Source organism: Meles meles, chromosome 2 (genome assembly GCF_922984935.1).
Source record: "Meles meles chromosome 2, mMelMel3.1 paternal haplotype, whole genome shotgun sequence".
Classification (NCBI taxonomy): Eukaryota; Metazoa; Chordata; class Mammalia; order Carnivora; family Mustelidae; genus Meles; species Meles meles.
In genome coordinates, this window is record NC_060067.1 from 158,375,439 (window position 1) to 158,393,848 (window position 18,410).

Below are 18,410 nucleotides of genomic sequence, written 5' to 3' on the forward strand. Positions count from 1 at the left end.
TATGCATCTCTATGGTCACGGGGGACTTCCCAACCTTCTGAACATTCGAAGCCACCCAACATCCCTGCCACAAGTTGTCGGCTCCCAGGAAGTGAGTGGTGTGCTGGGCTGGCATTTCTTCTGAGCTTCCATGCTTGCCTCTAATACACATTTATTTTTCTTTTAACTCCCTTTCTTCTTTGCTCAAAAAAAAAAAAAAAAAATTTCCAACCTCTTGCCTTGCGGGAGCAGCTAAAAGGCCTCTGTTTTAATTGCTCGGATAATGTGGTTGCTGCCATTTTGTTAAAAGCAATCACTCCTGCAGCGAAATCACAAGCTCTCTAGACAGGCCGGAGCCGACAAAAATGCAGGATTTGACGTTAAAAGCTAAATGGGAAGCTGGGGCGGCGGAAGGTAAATTGATGGTAGATCTGGCTGTCAGTGCCCCGGCCCCAGACCGCCGCACAGGCCCAGGGCCTGATAACCCCGAAACACCGGCGGGGAGAGGGCTTGGCCGCTGTGTGTGTGTGTATATGTGTGTGTGTGTTCCTTCCTACCTACCCATTCTCAGCTTCTTGGGAAGTAACCTGGAAAGCTCAAGAGAGCGGGACAGAGCACACTCCTTGCTCCCAATCACAATTTTCCAGGATTTTCACCCCTAGCTGGGACACTAACGACAGCTTTAAGATATTTTTTTTTCAGGTCAAAACTATGAGAAGAAGAGAGCAAGATCACTAGGGGTTCTTCCTGCCTTTTAAATCCCGCCTCACCCTCTGGAGGCTTGGTGGGAAGCTCCAGCATCCCAGTGGGCTAGAGAACCCTCCGGGCACCTAGGAAGGGTGGGCCTCCCGGCCTAGGCTGCCCTTCTCAGGACCAGGTGGCCTGGCCGTCCCTGCGATGAGGTGGGGATAGCGGTGGGGACAGCGGTGGCGCCAGGAAGGATAGCAAGTGGGCCTGAGTCGGCGTGGAGGGTAGCGAGATCCCTTCCCCCTGGCCTGTGCCTCTGCTGGCCGCTGCCTGCTGCTGGTGAGGATCACAGAGCTGGTATCCCACGGATTGTTAAGGAAGCGGAAGGGTGAATTGCGTGCCGCCGATTTCGCTGGAAGGGGTGCCTAGGATGAGAGTGAGCTCAAAATCAAAGCCCCAGGGAGCGGCAGGAGGCAGGCTTGTGAGCTACTTGGGAGAGAGAACCTGAGCCAGTTGCGAGCGCTTGAGTTGTGCGTGCAGGGGACAATACACTGGCCCAAGGATGCCACAACAGCTGGAACTGCATTTGTACTGCGGGTCTGACAAAGCGCGGGAAACCTCTCCGCTATTCCTGTAGCTTTAAAGAAATGCTGTGTCTAACGCTGCCTGTGCGGCTCGCAATTTTCTCTTCCACAGCCGCCTTTCGTTCTCTCTGCGCGCGAGTCCCACCCACGCGCCTGGATTTGGAAAAGGAACTGGTGGTAGGTGCCAAGCCGAGATGATCTGCAAAGGAGGCTTGTGGCGTCCTCCTCGTAAAGGGCCGAACCTAGACCCTGGGCTCTGTCTTTTCAGGATCTGCTGACCTGAGGGAACGCCTTCCCTCCACCCAACCCAAATCCTAGCGTCCAGACCCCTGCGTGAAGAAGAGGCACTGACAAGTCTCCGCGACGCACTGGACTCCTGCCCTGTCGCAGCCCGCGGATCCCTCGGAGAGAAAGACCTTGAAGCCGCCCTCAGACTGGGGCCCAAGACCCCTGCTCGAGGTGCCAGTAGCCCCCTTCCTGAGGAAGCTCAGCGGTGCTGTAGGGTTCACGTCTACGGGGTGGCAGGAAGGCGGTGGGAAGGTGGGAGAACTAAGTATTTTTTAACTGTTTAGAAAGGGCAGGACGAGAGAAGGGGTTACTCCAGGAGAGGAAACAGCCCGACGTTTCCAGGGGACTGACAGCTCCGAGCGCATAGCTTCACCATCCAGCTTCTACCCGCCGAGTACTCTCCGCACAGCCACAGTCTGCCGGGCTCTAAGTGGCCGGTAACACCTCAGCGGCTTCGGCCAGTCTAGTGGAAGTTAAAGTGCACTGCGTATCTGACTCACGCGCACAGAAGTTAGACTTCTCTCCCTGTTCTCGCTCCACCCTGCCCAAGTCAGCTTCCTTCGAGGATCGAGTCCCCCGCCTCTCCCCTAAACGTGACCACCCCCCCCCCCCACACACACACACATTCCCTTCAAATTCTCCCGGCATTTGGACCGCTTTGATGATCAGATGGTAGAGCCCTGATTACAAATTTATTCCCGGCCGCTCCGTCCGTCTTTATCTCCGCTATTAGGGACATCTGGGAGTGATTAGCGCCGCGCCCGCGCCCGGCCGCTCTGCCTATCTCGCCGCGGCGGGGCCCGGAGCCTCGCTGACGTCAGGGCAGACGGCTCGGAGCCATCCCAGCCGAGTTGGGTGTAATCGGCTGCCGTGCGGCCAAGTCCTCCTCGGGCCAGGCCGGCAGCTGGAACGCGCCGCCTGCTTGCGCACAGGGACTTTCTAAATATGTATTTTTAGCCCAGAAGACGTTTTTGTTTTTCTTGCTTGAGGTAAGGCGGGGCCGGTTAAAGTTTCTGTTGGCCCCCTCCTCACTTTAAATTTTCCAACTCGCTGCGCCTGGTGCATTCAGCCTGGAAAAGCCTCCCACAGCCGGCCCTGACTGACCTGCGGGCGCTCCTCTACCCCAGCGCCGGCGTGCTGCTCTCCTACACCAACAGCTGCAGCCCTTGCCGCGGTGCCCGTGCAGGGAGAGGGAAGAGAGGCGGCGCTAAGGGCTGCCCTTCCCGCACACTCCTTGCCTGGCCCCCACAGCCCTCGAGCAGCAACAGTGGGAGTTTCTGCCTAATGAGATGGCCGGGCAGACGCTTATTACAGAATAGGCCTCTCTCGGAGGCTCTGTCTTGCACCTGCTATTAAAGCCCAATGGACCTTAGGAACGGAGGCGCTAGACCTTCTTCTGTTTATCCTCCCCCTTTCCCCAGTGGGAGTGCTCTTTGGCTGAAACAAGAATGACTGGCATCCTCTTGTCCCCTACTATATCTCATTGCCCAGAACAGAGGCTAGATATATTTGTGTAATTCCTGGACCAGAAGAGAACACTCTAGACCTCCGACTTTGGCGTCCTGGGACGCTGTTCTGGTCTCTGGGATGAGTCCAACTCCAGAATACTTTGGGTTGGAGGTTACCACATTAGTTATGCAAAATCTCTGAAGAAATTGACAAAATTAAAAATTCACTCCTCATTTCGACCCATTTATGAGAAATCCTGGTTCAGCAGGTCAGGTAGGAGAAACGAAATCTTCAATTTTCAAAAGCTGGCCCTCCCACCCCAAGATTTAGGAACCACTGCCTGAGGCCACACACACCCACCTCAGCTGATCCTACATTCTTGGCACTCTGTCAACCCCTGCTGTGGAACACTGGACCCTAGGGTGAGGATGGTTTTATCAAGGATGGAGGAGAGGTAGGGCAAGGCCTACATTATTTAAAGTCTCTACAGGGAGAAAAGTGACCATCCCACGAATCAGTCCTACACCTCAATTTAACTGGGCAATGCAAGGACTCAAAACAAACTCGGAAAAAACTATTTACTTCCACACAGGTTGCAAAGCCCAAGCCAGCATTTACAGTGACTTTAACTAGAGGGAAAAGAATTCGTGGCCTGTGATTTGAAAGTAGCGACTAGAAGATCTATTTGGGGGGCCTGAGATATCAAAAATAAACAGGAAATCCAGTGAAGAAAATTTCCCAAATGTTCACCTCTCTTCAGTTTTTTAAAAAATATTTTATTTATTTATTTGACAGAGAGAGACAGAGATCACAAGTAGTCAGAGAGGCAGGCAGAGAGAGAGGAGGAAGCAGGCTCCCCACTGAGCAGAGAGCCCGATGCAGGGCTCGATCCCAGGACCCTGAGATCATGACCTGAGCCGAAGGCAGAGGCTTTAACCCACTGAGCCACCCAGGCGCCCCTCTCTTCAGTTTTTAAGGCAACTCAAAACTCCAAATTCCAAAGTGTCTTCATGTAATCTAGAACGGATGAGGATCATTTCCTCCCAAGTCAGTGAAAATGTCACATTTGAGAGAGCTTGACTCCCTCTTTTACCCACCCTTTATCCCTAGCAGAAGGGGAAAGAAAAATTGAGCTGGAACAGTGGAGAGGGCTTGGGGGCTAGGAATAGAGAAGGCTTTAGACAGCTGACTCTGATGACTGGAGAAGGAGGGGCCTAACTCTGCTTTTGGGGAGGAGGGGCAGGTAATAGCTGCAGGATGTAGTTTCCCACAGTGCTGGTAAGTGACTTCTCCATGATCTTCCTTAATAATGGAGTCTACTTGGGCAAAAAGGCAGTTTTCCAAATGACACAGACTCAAAACTAACAACAACAAAACCCCACATTGCTACATTACTTTTTATCAATACTTTCATGCATATGGCATAAATGAATTTTAACTTGAATTAGAGGGAATGAATCCATATGGGCCACACATCTGAGAATCCCAGTTAATATTTCCAAGCAAAGGAGATAGGCTTGCAAGCAGCTAAGCCGTTCATATAAAAGATGGGGTACTCAGCAACCTCCTGTCTGTAATCCAGTTTTCTCAAATAGTATATTTAGTGCACCACTAATTATGAACAGCCAGACCCAAGCTGATGCTTCCCTGTGACCAGATGGAGTATTTCAAAATATCTTTCCTTTTTTGTAGAACCAAATCATGGTGGGGAACAAGAACTAGAGTGAAGGAGACCTGCAGATTTTTTTCCTGTAAGAAGTGGGGTCATTCACTGTTCACTTGTTTGCTCCTTCACCAGCGGAAAGGATTTAAAACAAACAATTTCTTAGGAGGCAGAAAGAGTTTTCAACCTTTATTAAGTACATTGTCTCAAGAAGAGGCCAAAAAAGACATCATTCTAAATCAAAGTGACCATTATAATATCTCCTTCCGGAAAAGATGGAAGCCAATGGCCACTAAAGCCCGTGCATGGTTGACTTCCAGTTAAAGTGGGCTGTTGATGCTTTGAGCTGACAGTTTTGTCTTTAGGATAAGGCAGAAACACAGGAAAAAGAAAAACGTGTGGTTGTTGCTTTTATTTTTAAGGAAAAAAATACATCCAAAATCTGTAACTAGAATTTGGCGGTGAAGAAAAGCTGGTGCAGTTTTAATGGGAGAAAGTGGCCCCCAGGCCGCCTGACCATCGCCTTCGCTTTGCAAATCTGGTTTTCATATTCCCGCTCAGTAATTACCCAAAGCCATAACTGTCTCTGAAATTATTCATTAAAGTCATTTTCAGGGATTCTCACAGGATGACTCTTTTACGTTTATGATCTTCTGAGAGCAATGACATCACCCTCTGTCTCTTTTCCGCTTTTAATTAATGTGCTGGTTAGAGGAGAGGGGCCACGGCTGTGTCCGTGGGGAGGGGGCGCGCGGGCGGGGCGGGGGTGGAATTCTCTGGCCGTTCTGCTCCCGGCGCGGTCAGCTGAGCTCCGGCGCGCAGACATCCTTTGATTAAGGAGGGTATTTCGGGGAGTGCAGGCTGTGCAGAAGATCACGTCTGTGCCCTGTGGTGCTGTCAGCAGTGACAGATCCCAGATGGGGCCGCTACTGTATGGCAGATTGAGTTTCTCAGCAGAAAACTCACCCTCCCTCCTAAACGTCTTCAAAAACCTTCTCCAGATACTACAGGTCGCTTCGTGTGAAACTGAAAAAGTCCATCACCAAAGCTGGTTTTGCGTGCTTGTGTGTGTGTGTCAGGTCCCAACCCCACCCCCCCTTTCCTTCCTCTCCTTTTTTTTCTCCGCACTTCCTCCTCCTCTGAGCATCTTCGACTCGCTGGGCTACCCGGCTGCTAAGAGCGCGGACCTGGCGGGCCTGGCGGTTCCTGTTCGCGCGACCCACAGCGCCGCGGCGTCTACAGAGCACCGAGGGGCCGGGAAGGCAATCCGGTGGGTAGAGGCACGGCGTCCGGGATGCGGGGGCAACGCGGAGCACCCCAGGCAGCTGGGGTGGATCGCAAGGCCCAACTCTCCCAGTGGGGCGGGTTTGAGATGGGGGGAGAGAGGATTGAACCCGAGGCGAAAGCAGAGAGCACCGGCGCTGGGCTGGCGCTTCTCTCCCGTTTTCCGCAGCGCCGCGCCATCCACCCAGTCTGGGCAATTTCGAGCGGCAGCGCCGAGCCTGAGAAGGGGGTGGGGGTGTGTTCGGGGGCTGCGTTCGGGCATCGGGAAGTGGGGTGAAGGCGAGCCACGGGAGCCAGCGGGGCCCAGCCCGGTCCAGGATGGGGAGAAGCGGGATGGGGAAAGTCCTCCTGGCTGCGGCCTCAGCCGGGAAGCTACGCTAGGGCATCTCCCAGGTGAGAGGGGGCGCAGTGAGACCCGGCTTTCTATGCAAGAAACTTCTGTTCATTTGTGACTCTGGGTCCCGTTTCGCATCCCTGGTTCGCATACACTGGGTTCGAAACTCCGTTGCAAAAACATTTGGACTTATCTTAAGGCTCTATTTAAAAAAAATAAACAAATGCCGCGTGTCCCTGCTTCCTCGAAGGCAACGGAGATTCCTCCCCTCCTCCCATCCCTTCCGGAGGGATGGCCGGCTCCAGGGGAGCAGTCGTGGCCGGGAGAGCGGGGATGAAAGGCAGAAAGGAAGGCACCCGACACTCTGATTCTGCTCTTATATCTAGATCCCACCCATCCTTACCCCGATGGTCTACTTAATTATGGAACTTGGCGTGTTCCCACGGACTTGGGCTGGGGCAAGGGTCGAGGAAACGAAAGAGAGAAAAGACAGTAAGGACAAAAACCTAGAGAGTTTTGCTTTAATTTAAACGCAAGTAATTTTTTTTTTTCTTTCAACATCCCGGTGCAGTCGCCTCCACCTACTCCCACACCCCCTCCCAGTGAGGACCGTTTGGAGAGCCTCCATTCGGCTTACAAAAGAGCATCTAGGGAGCAGAAAGAAAAGCTAAAAATACCGCAGACAGGAGGCCCCAGTCCAGGAGGCCAGAGCCACCTCCCCCCAGGCCTGCCCTGCCCTCGAGGGGCCACCGTGGGTTCCCTTCCTTTGAGCTGAGGGCACCGGCTTGGCTGGACGCCCTCACTGCAGCGGCCGGGCGAATTTCGCCTGGTCTTTGCGCCCTGAGCCGGTTACTCTTAGAGAAGCCTTCCTGTCCAGTCGCTGATAAAATGAGATGTTACACTATTTGACCCTTTCCATTCCTCCTCCTCTGCAGACTCAGTTTTAAGGACTCACTTTTAAAATGAAGGTGGGACCACTGGATCCCACTTTGCGTCAACAATAAACCGGTCAGGCACGTATTGTCCACAGTTTGTAATGATCTATATGGATGTGCGCAGTTGTTTGCAGTCCTGGGACACAAGCTGATTTGGGAGAAACCTGTGAATTTCTATTGCAGCTCTCTTCCAGAAAAAACAAACAAACAAACAAACAAAAAACCCCACAAAAACCTAGCAGTTATTTCCCCCACAGTTCCCCCTTAGTTATCAGGTAAAACCACAAAACTCTTTATATAAAAGCAAAACACACACTAAATTTCAAAACTCCCGCTCGCCCCCTTTATAAGGCAGCTTTTATTTTCATGGCCCACGCTGGATGAAAGTGGTTTATTTTGATCCCCCCCCCCCCCCTTGTACCCACATGCCTTGTAAAAAGTTCCTTCGAGCTGGCCCGGCCCCCCTCTGATGACCGCAGGGCCTTGCTTCCAGACTGCAGCCCCCACCACTTGGTTTTTAAGTCTTCGCCTGGAGCCGAGGTGTAATTGTGACCCCGCCCGAGCGGCGAGCCTCCCGGGGGGACATAAGGCCCGGCCTGCGTTGGGGCCGAGACCTCCCAAGTGGCGGACCTGGGAGCCCGGAGCAGCTCGGTCCTCTCCGCAACCCCCCCCCCCACTCCCGCCTCCTCCCTCACTCCCTCCCCTGCGTATTTTGCTCGTTTTCTTCTGAGCAGCTTCCGAGCAGCTCGCCTGCGCTATGGCGCAGCACTTCTCTTTCCCACTAATTTTCCTGGTTTTCTCTGGCCCTGTTCCTCTCTAGCACCTTTTTACAGCTCTCTCCGTGCCTTCATGCTGAAATCCCAGGCCCAGAGAAGCAAAGATGGGCTTTGTCGGAATCTGGGGAAACCAACAGGGAGCCTCTGGCCCCTGGGCGCCGCAGCAGAGTCGCAACGGGGCGCGCTTCTGCATAACGTCAGCGCGCTGGGTAATTTACCTTCCCTGGGCGTCTGTCAATATGACTGATTTCCATCGGGGTCAAAATGCCGTTCTCCGGCAGTCCATCTTGGAGCGCTCTCTTACGCGGCAGACCGGGTTAGTTTTGTTTCCAGCCCTAGGAATAAATACTCTTGGGGGCAGCTCGAGAGGAACAGAGGAATATACACGGTGTCAATTAAAAACAGTTTTCCTTGAACTACAACGAACTGTAATTGGGCGATCCGTGTGCCTTTTAGTTCACATTACCTAACTCGTCCTTGATGCCAATGCTTTCTTTAGAAACAGATAATCAAAAAAGAGAAATAGTGAATTGTTCAGTTTTTCTGTGTCACGTGTAAATCCCTATAGAAACATCTCCGCATTTTCAGCGTGTGATCTAAACAGTCGAGTATGCGCGGGCGTCTTGCTAACCTGGCCTAGACAGACAATATATCATCCCCGCCGTGTTTTATAGTAATTTCGAAACTGCTACCGACTTCTAGGTGTGAAATCAGCGCCGCGGGTTTAAATATTCTCCATGACTCGGTAGAGGCTAACTATGCTGGTTGCACAACTCCAACTCACTTTTAAGAAATGCGCTGAAAGAAGCCAAACGTGGCTTATCTAGCTGGGGCAGGGCGATTCCGGGTCTGCAGCCTTCTCTCCTGGCATCAACAGGGAGCCCAGACACAGTGAGCACTGGCCTTTGAGAGCACTAAGTCGCATCCCTTGGGTATTGAGAGAGGTAAACTTCTCCATTCCAGGAATGGGGTCCCGAAAGTCTTCAAACAACCCCTTTCCCTGACATCTAGGCTCAGGTACTGAGGCCCCAACTAAAAGTTTTCCCTGAGTTAAATTGTTAATAAACTTTTGAAAAAACACGTTTCTCTCCCCCAGCCCCCTTCTTGTGGCCTTTAGGCAAGTAAGTACTTGGACGTGGGGCAATTAGGCACTTCGGTGAAACCCAAAGGAAATCTAAGAACTAAAAAGGCAAAGCAGAAGCCCTAGGAAGCCTCAACGAGGTTGGTCTCAACCGTCCCTGAACTCTGCCCTTGGGGTGGCACACACCTCTGTCCCTAGACCCTACCTCTCACCCTGGAGGTACTCGAACGCCGGCGCTCCCGTGCCAGTCGCATGTGCATGCAGGTACATACACACACCCCTCCTACCCTTTCTCCCCCTCTCTCTCCCCGCTTCTCTGTTGGTGCATTTATGACCTAATGAAAGTATATCCTTTAGGGAAAATTCTGTCTATAAAACGTGAAATATGAAGAACCTGTTTGGATATCCCCACTCTGGGCCAGGCCTGATCTTGAAGTTTTTTTTAGCACAAACACCTTGACTCTTTCTGTTGCTTCCATAATCACTGTTATTTTCACTAAATGATGACAATTCATTCTAAGTGACCTCTGCTCATTCCCTCTGGAAGGAAAAAAATGTCTCCAGCCTGGAGGTGTATCTTTATTTGGGGGAAGGCATGCCTTGGGGAAAAAATAATTTTTTTCTTCTATCCCTTGTCATCTTTGGAAAACCCTGGCTCCATATGTTCCAACTTCTGCAAGCAGCTGGGGAAACCAAGGGCTCTTTCAACTCCCTTCCTATTCCTTCCTGCCTTCCCCTTTTCCCCAAATGTCACCTTTTGGGGTTTCACAAACATTGGCCAGTTCTCTTTTCTGGTCCGTCTTCTTAAATCTCTCCTACTTTCCAATATAGAGTACATCTTTGGAAATCACGTAGTTAACCACCTGTTTTCAGAAAAAGGTGATCTGATTTTGTGTTTGGGAGGATTCGTTTATTAACACAAGTGGGTAGAACTGAGATTATTCCCCCATGTGGTTTTCTATATAAAGCATACCTTTAAATATGAAAGTCCCTATAATTTTGCAATTTGACCTTTGCCATGAGATCGGTTTAGGTTGTTTACTAGCAGGGACTACGCAACAGGAAAAACTGCAGGAGATGTAAACACTAGTGTTAGCTGAAGAGCTGCCTCCCCTGGTAGGGTGGAGTTGTTTGCTTACTTTTTAAAGGGCATAGCAGTTTGAACCTCCAAGTCTTTTTGGCATTCAAGGGTATCTAATGACCTCGGGGTGCTGGGGAATTGGGTTGATTGTATTAACATCCCTAAAGGAATTTATACCCCCCCTTTTAAAATTTAGACTTAAAACATTGTTTCCTAAGTAGAATTTGCCTAATAAAAACTTTTTACACCTGGTTAAAGTTTAGGGAAAGGGGCAGACGTCCTAGGGCCAAGTGTTTAGCCCACCCTCAGAGGAGTGAAAGGATATGTGTAGAGGGGCAGTCATTTCTAGGAAAGGATCTTGTCCTCCTCATACAAAGAGGAAAATTGTCCATTTTCAAATGTCTATTAGGAAACATCAGTCCTTTACAGTTGTGTTCTAGCTTAACCTTTCTGCTTAGGACTGAGGGCTCAGCCAGTCTGTGTTCCCAGTAATACCTGACTTAACTTGAGTAGCAAATAGCTTTAAACTGACATATATTCACCTTGGGGAATAGGAGAGAGATATTGGAAGAGAGGAGTCGTGTGCATTTTGCCTCACCTGAAGTTTTATACTTCTGCATAAATCTGCATAAAATATTATTTTCTAATCATAGTTCTAGCTTATGACCAATTAAGCAAACAAAGATTATTTCATGTTTTTTTCTAGATCTCTTTTAGCTCCTCCTCCCTAATGGGTGATATTATCTCTAAATACAGTTAGCATCTAACATCTCTCATATACATCCTGATCAAATTAATTCTAATGAATAGGCAGTAATTCTCATGGTTCAAAAATCTACAAAATGTACGTGTGAATAGTCTCTCTTTCATTATCTGTCCAGGTGCTTCTCCCACTGTTCATTTCTTGAACATCCTTCCCAAGCTTCCTAAGCATAGAAAAGCCAATAGGAACATAATTTCTATGAATCTAAAGTGATGCAAATTACTCCTTTTGTCTCCATTTTGCTGGTCCAGAGGGTTTGGGGGGGGGGGGATTCCTGGAAGCTTTGAAGAATTTTAAAAGAGGCTCTCACCAAATACAATCTGGCCAGGGTGTAAGATGCCTCCTGATTGTAATTAAAAGTATCTGGGAAAAAGAAGACAGGGCACATGCAGAACACACGATTTCTAAAGCTCCAAACTGGGTTGTTTTTTTTCTCTGTGGCTGTGTCCAAAGAATAAAGAAACAGGGAAGAAGGGAAGGAAGGAAAGCAAGCAGAAAGAGTGAGGTTGTAACATTCTAGAGTTGTGGGGATGTGGCTTCTCTCCTTTTTTTTTTTTTTTTTTTTTTGGTATGGTTCTTCATCTTTTGAAGCAAACACATTGGGACACATTGGAAAGTACTACATTGTTATGCATCAAATAAGTAACAAATTCTCTCCTACTGTAAGGGAGGTTTTGCAATGTTCTAGCCTGCAGATATCTTGAATGGGTTATAAATAATAGGGAAAGGGTTTGGGATATGCACGGGTATTATAAAACAACAGATAAGTTTGGTAATGTAATAAGTAAGCATATGTAAACCTGAGAGACCTTAGGTATTTTGTCCTTTACAGTTCAACGAGAGATGAAGATAAAGCCAGAGTTGATTGCTCCCTATACAAAATACCTTCAGTTACATCAGAGCAGTTCTGAGAGAGACTCAAAGGTCTTGATGGCTGGCAGTGACTGACCTTGACCATCCTCCGTGACACCCTTTGTAGAAAAAGTACCTTGCGGGGCGCCTGGGTGGCTCAGTGGGTTAAAGCCTCTGCCTTCGGCTCAGGTCATGATCTCAGGGTCCTGGGATCGAGCCCCACATCGGGCTCTCTGCTCAGCAGGGAGCCTGCTTCCTCCTCTCTCTCTGCCTGCCTCTCTGCCTACTTGTGATCTCTGTCTGTCAAATAAATAAATAAAATCTTTAAAAAAAAAAGAAAAGAAAAGAAAAAGTACCTTGCACAAGGTCCCCCGCCAGGGATGGAGCCAGTTCTGCTATCTAGGGTGCTCTGTGACTTTCTGGTACCTGGCCAGAACTGTGGTTGCTAAATTGGCTCAAGCCCGCATGCGCCTCCTCACCACGCCTTCCCTTATCCTTGTAAATGGGGTTGGAAAGCATCTTCAACTTCTTTTTTTTATAATAAATGGTAGTCATTACTCTGAGTGTGTGTGTGTTCAGGGAAAGGGTTGCTAAGTGTATAAATGTTAAAAATTTCTCTTCTTTCACTTTGGGCTTCTCCTTCCTCTCTCTCATAGTAAAACTAGATGCACTAATAATAAGAAAAGCTCACTGCTGATACCCTTTTTACCTCCTTTGGACAGATTCTTGCCTGTCTCTTAGGGACCCACTGACAGCTTTCAGTCAGTAGTGGCTGTGGTTAGCTTTCAGGGGGCTAGCTTTCAGATCACCCACTGAATTCAACTGATGCCCTTTTAGGACCAAAGGGCATTGGTTGGTGAAAAGGACCTCCAACCCTCTGCCCCCTGAAGCCCTGGAGCTGTTCATCAGACTACAAGCCAAAGGCCCACAATAACTCTAATTAGAGCATGCATATGTTGGCCAGCCTCTTGGCTGGGTTTATGAGGTTTCACTGGCGGTGCATGAATTGGCCAGGTCAGATGAGGATTAAGGTTCTTAATGAATCATGTGACCATAAGTGGACTGTGTTCTGAAGATCTATCCCTCCGGTTCTCTTTCCACGCCCAGCGAGAAAGGCTGGGTTGGGAGGAACCAGCCAAAGAGGGCACATTAGAAGTTTAAAATGTCCTCTTCATCTGCATCTTGGACAGACCACTTACTGGAAATACACATACAGGCACACACACACACTGTTCAGAAGTAAGGAGAAAAGTTTTTGTCTTGAAAGTATTGAGTTTAAGACTGGAAATAGACCTTTAGAGTTTATCTGTTCTAGCCATTTTTTTTTTCCAGATGAGAAGATTCGGGCTCAAAGATGCTCCTTGTACCTAGCCAACATGGCCACTAATTCGTGACACTGGGAGTGGTGAGTTCCTCTCCTCTGGTTAGATTGTTATTTTCAGGGATCTTTTTCTTAAAATAAAGGCATAAATAAGAAGGAGGTCGCTTAAGAATAGCTTTTCAGAAAAGAAAAAATGATGTAGTGGGCCAGGCCAGAGAAGAGGTAGCCAGAGAAACGACAATCTGGGGGATGGGTTACTTGAGCAGGCCTATCTCCATCATTTCCTGAAAGCCTTTACTTGACTCCAAGACAATTATTAAAGACTGATGTTTTCACCACAGATACTTTTCGTATGTGTGTGTTTAAACCAGTCCAGGAGAACAGATCCCTCTCTCTTGGGGAAAGGGAATGGTGTTTTCAAAAGGGAAGCAGCTCTCATCAAAAGCCTTCGTGGATCTGGTGACAACACGGACACGCGCTTCGCTTGGAGCCTGGAAACTGTCAGGCGGTGGAGGCGGGGTGGGGGACAGCTAGCACCGCGGCGTCCCAAGGTGAGCGCTCGAAGGCTGCATTGGCGTGTGGCGGGGGTGGGGGTGGGGTGAGGGGTGGTTGGTGGTGGTAGTTCTACACCGTAGTAGTGAGACTGAGGTCCCAGGCCCTCTCCAGTACCTTTTTGGAGTTCGGGGAGGGCTGTATCCCAGGACAGAGGCTGTGGCTCGGTTAGAGAACTAACGACGATTCACAGGGTATCGCTTAGAAGGAAGATTGGTACATGGCCCCGACAGAAAAAGATGAAACGGTGGAGAAGAGATCGCGGGAGTAGAGACATTAGACATTGAATAGTCACGAAACGGGACTTCCGGATCTCTACAGGGAAATAAGAGTCCACCCATATAGGGTGACCAGATCGGGTCCGCTGTTGGGGCTGAAGATCGTGCGTACTTGGGTTGGATGTGCCCTCTCTGTGCGTGGTGGGTAACCACCAAGGTGGCTCTGAGCTTTGCACAATTTCACACTTTTAAAAGGTTGGTTTTTTTTTTTTTTAATACTTTTGGCGTGAGTTCTCCGTGGGATCTGAGGTTGAGGGCTCCCCCAGCCTTCTCTCCTTACGCCCCGGAAACAGAACTGAACAAAATTAAAAATCAGCCAAGGAAACTAAACAACAGCCCCCACAAGTCATCCCACAACATAGCTGGAGAGCAACGTTCTGGCTTCAGCGCTCAGGTTCGAAAACCGAATAAATGGAGCCAGATCTTGGATTACACCCCGGGGACAGCACTTTAATGTAAAAGTAAAATATGCTTGTAATAATCACTTGTGAGCCCTGAAGCAGCTCTAGAATCTCTGTTTAATTATGGGGGCATGAGAGGAGAATTACCAGCTAATTAAATCCAATCCTATTTGTAATTCTCCCTCTGCTCCTGCCGACTTTAAAATGCGAAATTGCTTTTTAAACGTGCCGGCATATGAATTTTTTAACACATGTCAAAACTAAAGGAGAAACAAGGGGACAAGGAGAGGGAGAGAAAAAAGGAAAGCAGAGAGACGGAGGCTGCTGGGCCGGAGTCAAAGGGTTATCATACTGGATCTCCCCGCCCGGCCTCGCTCTCACTGCGCTCCTGCTCGCGCTCTAAGTTTGGCCATGAATCAAGCCACTTCCTGTCTTCGCAGAAGTTCCAACCACTCCTTTCCTGCTAGTAGGACTTCTCTCCCCTCACGGACGTCGCCCCAAGAAAAGTCCAGGGGCGCGTAGAAGGCACGGCGGCCCGAGTCCCGTGCGCGCGAGTCCTTGCGCTCCGCGGCTGCTGCGGGCCCAGGAGCCGGTTCCGGCTGACGCAAGGGAGCCGCACCGGGAGGAAGTGAGCTCACGGGGTAAGGCAGGAAAGAAGGGCGATTCGGCCGGCAGCCGTCAGGCCCGAGGCGCAGGGCTGGGGCGTGCGGAGCCCGGGGGAGGAGCTGCGGGATCAGGTCTCACCACCCGCGCCCTCGGAGGAGGCCCGGGGCAGAGGCTGGCTTTTCCAAGTGCTGGGGCCGAGGGCAAAGACTCCACCTGGAGCCGCACATTCTGTCCTTCCCGCTCCCGGGAACGAAGGACGCGGGGCCCGACTTGGAAGGTTCAAGCTAAAAACCTGAGGCTGGAGACTTGCGAGGGCTTTATGCGAATGGACGAGGACCCCATCCCGGTGTCTCCTCACCCTCCCGCTGTGTGAGCGTTTGCTTCCATTTGTCCCTGCGCTCGCTCGCTCGCTCGCTCACGCTCTCTCTCTCTCTCTCTCTCTCTCTCTCAGACACACACACACCCCTACCTACTCTTCTCTTTCATAAGCGCCCCTCTCAAAACCAGGTCCTGGAACTTCGATTTTACAATTAGAACGTCGACTGGGATTTGCATGAGAAAACCCGGCTAACCGCGGTCACCAATTCTTGAATGCGCCTTAGTACTAGTGAATTAGGATATTCCGGGGGTCTGTTCCAAATCTAGTACCATATGTAGCCAACTACACCGTCACCGAACTGCTCCATACAGTCTGGTCTGGGGAAACGTCCACAACAGGGAGGCCGGCTATCTCTCCGGCACCAGGCCCTGAATGCAGAAAATGTGAGACTGCAGCCAAACGTGTTTCCAAATTGACAGTGCGCCCAGCAAATGCAGTGGCACCTATCCCAAAGTGAAGCATTCGCCCCTCGGCCTCCCGGGCCGCGAGTGCTACTCCAGCCAGACGGGCCCTGCGTGCGGTCATTGCTTGATGGCAGTAAAGAGGGTTCGCGCCTGGAGGACACCTGGCGACGGCCCAGAGCCTGGCTCCCGGGGATGGAGGTTGGAGTGGGGGTTGAGAGGTAGTTCGATGCTGTACTGGGGAGACCCTGGACCCAGGCCTTCTCTCCTCTAGTGCCTTCTTGGAGGGCGCAGCCATCGCCCAGGACGAAGTGCTTGGGCACCAACCTAACGCGGGGGCTCGGCCTGTGGTCTGTCTCCCCCTGTCGCCGGTCTGTGGTTTGGGCGTCCTGCAATTAGGGATTGCTGAGACCTGGGACGGAGAAAAAAGTCAATCCCTCCGTGTGCCAGGGTGGGGGGATTATTGTCAGACCACGAACAGGAGTCCTTGTCTTCAGGACAAGGTGTGTGTGGGGATGCTTGTTGGGTTTGTGCGTTTTCTATCTGGAATCGATTGGAGAAATTTCCATCAACTAGGACCTTGTTGCTTCACCTCCGCTCCCACCTCCTGCGGAAAGCTTTCACATACCTCTTGTCAGCTTTACTTAGTTGATTGATAGGTTGTTTCATAAAACGAGTAAAAAATAAGTAAAAAGTCGGTCTTTATAGGTGCATAAATAGTAGAGAGGTGGTGAAGTTCCGAGAAGATGCCTAGTGTCAACCTCGGCTGCCACGAACGGAGAGCCCTCAAGGCATTTCTTACTGGGGTTTCTCCTCTATGCTGCCAGCTTGGCCCCCAACACCCCCACCCCTTCCGTAGTAGTCTTTGTGCGCCCTGCCCCCTCGTTCAGTCCTTATGCCTCCCGCACAAGTTCCCTCCGTGGTCTCTGGCCGGTAGCAGCGCCTCCTGGCGCCACGCATGAGGGAGCAGGGACTCCGAGCCTTCCAGGCCAGATGGCGGAAGGGCCTCGCCTCCTGCTTTGGAACCTCTCCATTTTCCCACACTATTTCACATTCATATTACTTTTCACACCCTGTTAGGCAGTAATAGCACTGGACCTACTAAATACTTCCATGCACCAAGCCAGCCCTCCCGCGACCGGTCCAGATCATCCACCTTCACCGGTAATGGGAACGGATATCGCTCTCTCATCTTGCGGGGAGTAGTCGGCCTCTTCTCGGCTCTCTGGGATCTACCTCCACACCCTGGTAAGGTGGTGCTGGTGGTGGCCCCTGGTTGGAAGCCCTCAGGTGTGTGTGTGGGGGGGAGGAGTTGGAGATTTGAGGACTCTTTTGTCTTTTGGTACTTGTGTGAGGCTAGATTGGCGATTCTTTAAAAACCAAGGCCTGCCTGTTGGCCTTAAGCGAGGACGAAGTCCTGTCCCGTGTAATAAGCACCACCTCTTCGCCTTCGGTTCTGGAGCTCCGGGCCCAACGGGTAGCATTTGGACATTAAGGGATTCTGAGACAGCAAATCGCAATGCTCTCCCCACCCCACGCCCTCCGGCAGCCTTCAGCAGCTCTGAGAATCTGGGGTTGCCCCATAAATCTGGGCCCGGGGTGGGGGTGGGGTGGGGGAAATTAAATTAGACCCCTGCAGCCTGTCGGTGTAAGGAACGTTCTTGAGGAGAGCACAAAGTAGCAAGGTTGGCCAGGGGAAGTCACCACCCTTCACACCAAGAGTTGCTTGCCCTTCGGCTGTCAAATGAATTGGAGTCACTCACGCCGAGACCTCCACCCGCCGCTTTCAGAGACCGGTTACAGCAGACTGTGCTCCATTTGGTGCACTAGGGACCGCTTGCTGGGGGCTTGCCTAGGCTTGGTTCTGGCCTCCTAGAAGGCGCCTGCGGGGAGGGACTGAGAATCTGCCACCACAGCAGGAGTGAGGCCAGTGGCTGTGAGCTTAATCTAAAAAGTCAGGGAAGTTAAGGGTGGTTCTCTGCTATTCTTCCAGGACCTCTCCTCAGTTCTATTATCAAGAAAAGAGGGGTAGGGGTGACTGGCTGGCTCGGTCCATACAGTAGGTGACTCTTGATCTTGGGGTAGTGAGTTCAAGCCCCACCTTGGGTATAGAGCCTACTTGATTTAAAAAAAAATTTTTTTTTTTTAAATTTTGGTGGGAGGTGCCTGGGTGGCTCAGTGGGTTGGGCCTTTGCTTTCAGGGTCATGATCTCAGGGTCCTGGGATGGAGAGCCCGAGCCTGCATTGCGCTCTCTGCTCAGTGGGGACCCTGCTCCCCCCTCCTCCCCACTTGTGATCTCTCCTCTCTCTCTCTGTCAAATAAATAAACAAAATCTTCAAAAAAAAATTTTTTTTTTGAAATCTGCCTGCTCCTACATTTAGAACATGGGAGAAAGAACTACTTTTAATGAGAGCCTATTAAGTGTCAAGCATTTTATAGGCTGTATAATGTTTAATCTTCACAAACCATACGAGGAGTATTTCGACACCTTGTGCGCCTGCCAGGAAACTGAGGTGCAGAGAGGGAGGACTTGGCCAGAGCCATAGATCTGTGCATCCAAACAAACTCAGGGCTTCCTTACTACCAGGTTCTTGCTTCTAGCAATGTCTTGAGAGTTGATGACACCATGAGGGGTCCTGCAGCCTGGGCCAGGTCTCTTGTTGCCCTTGAAGAGGGAGATGAGCTGCCTTCCATGAGCTTCTCATATACATTCTC

At 50.5% G+C, this 18,410-nt stretch overlaps 1 long non-coding RNA gene across 2 annotated transcripts in view; it reads left to right on the forward strand.

Annotated features, from left to right (window-relative positions):
• Positions 1-5,591: 5,591 nt before the first annotated feature.
• LOC123937094 overlaps positions 5,592-18,410 on the forward strand; it is a 38,281-nt gene continuing 25,462 nt past the window's right edge. For both annotated transcript variants that reach the window (XR_006817410.1, XR_006817411.1), the window contains exon 1: positions 5,592-5,920. This is a non-coding gene — a long non-coding RNA (uncharacterized LOC123937094). The remainder of the gene's footprint in view (positions 5,921-18,410) is intronic.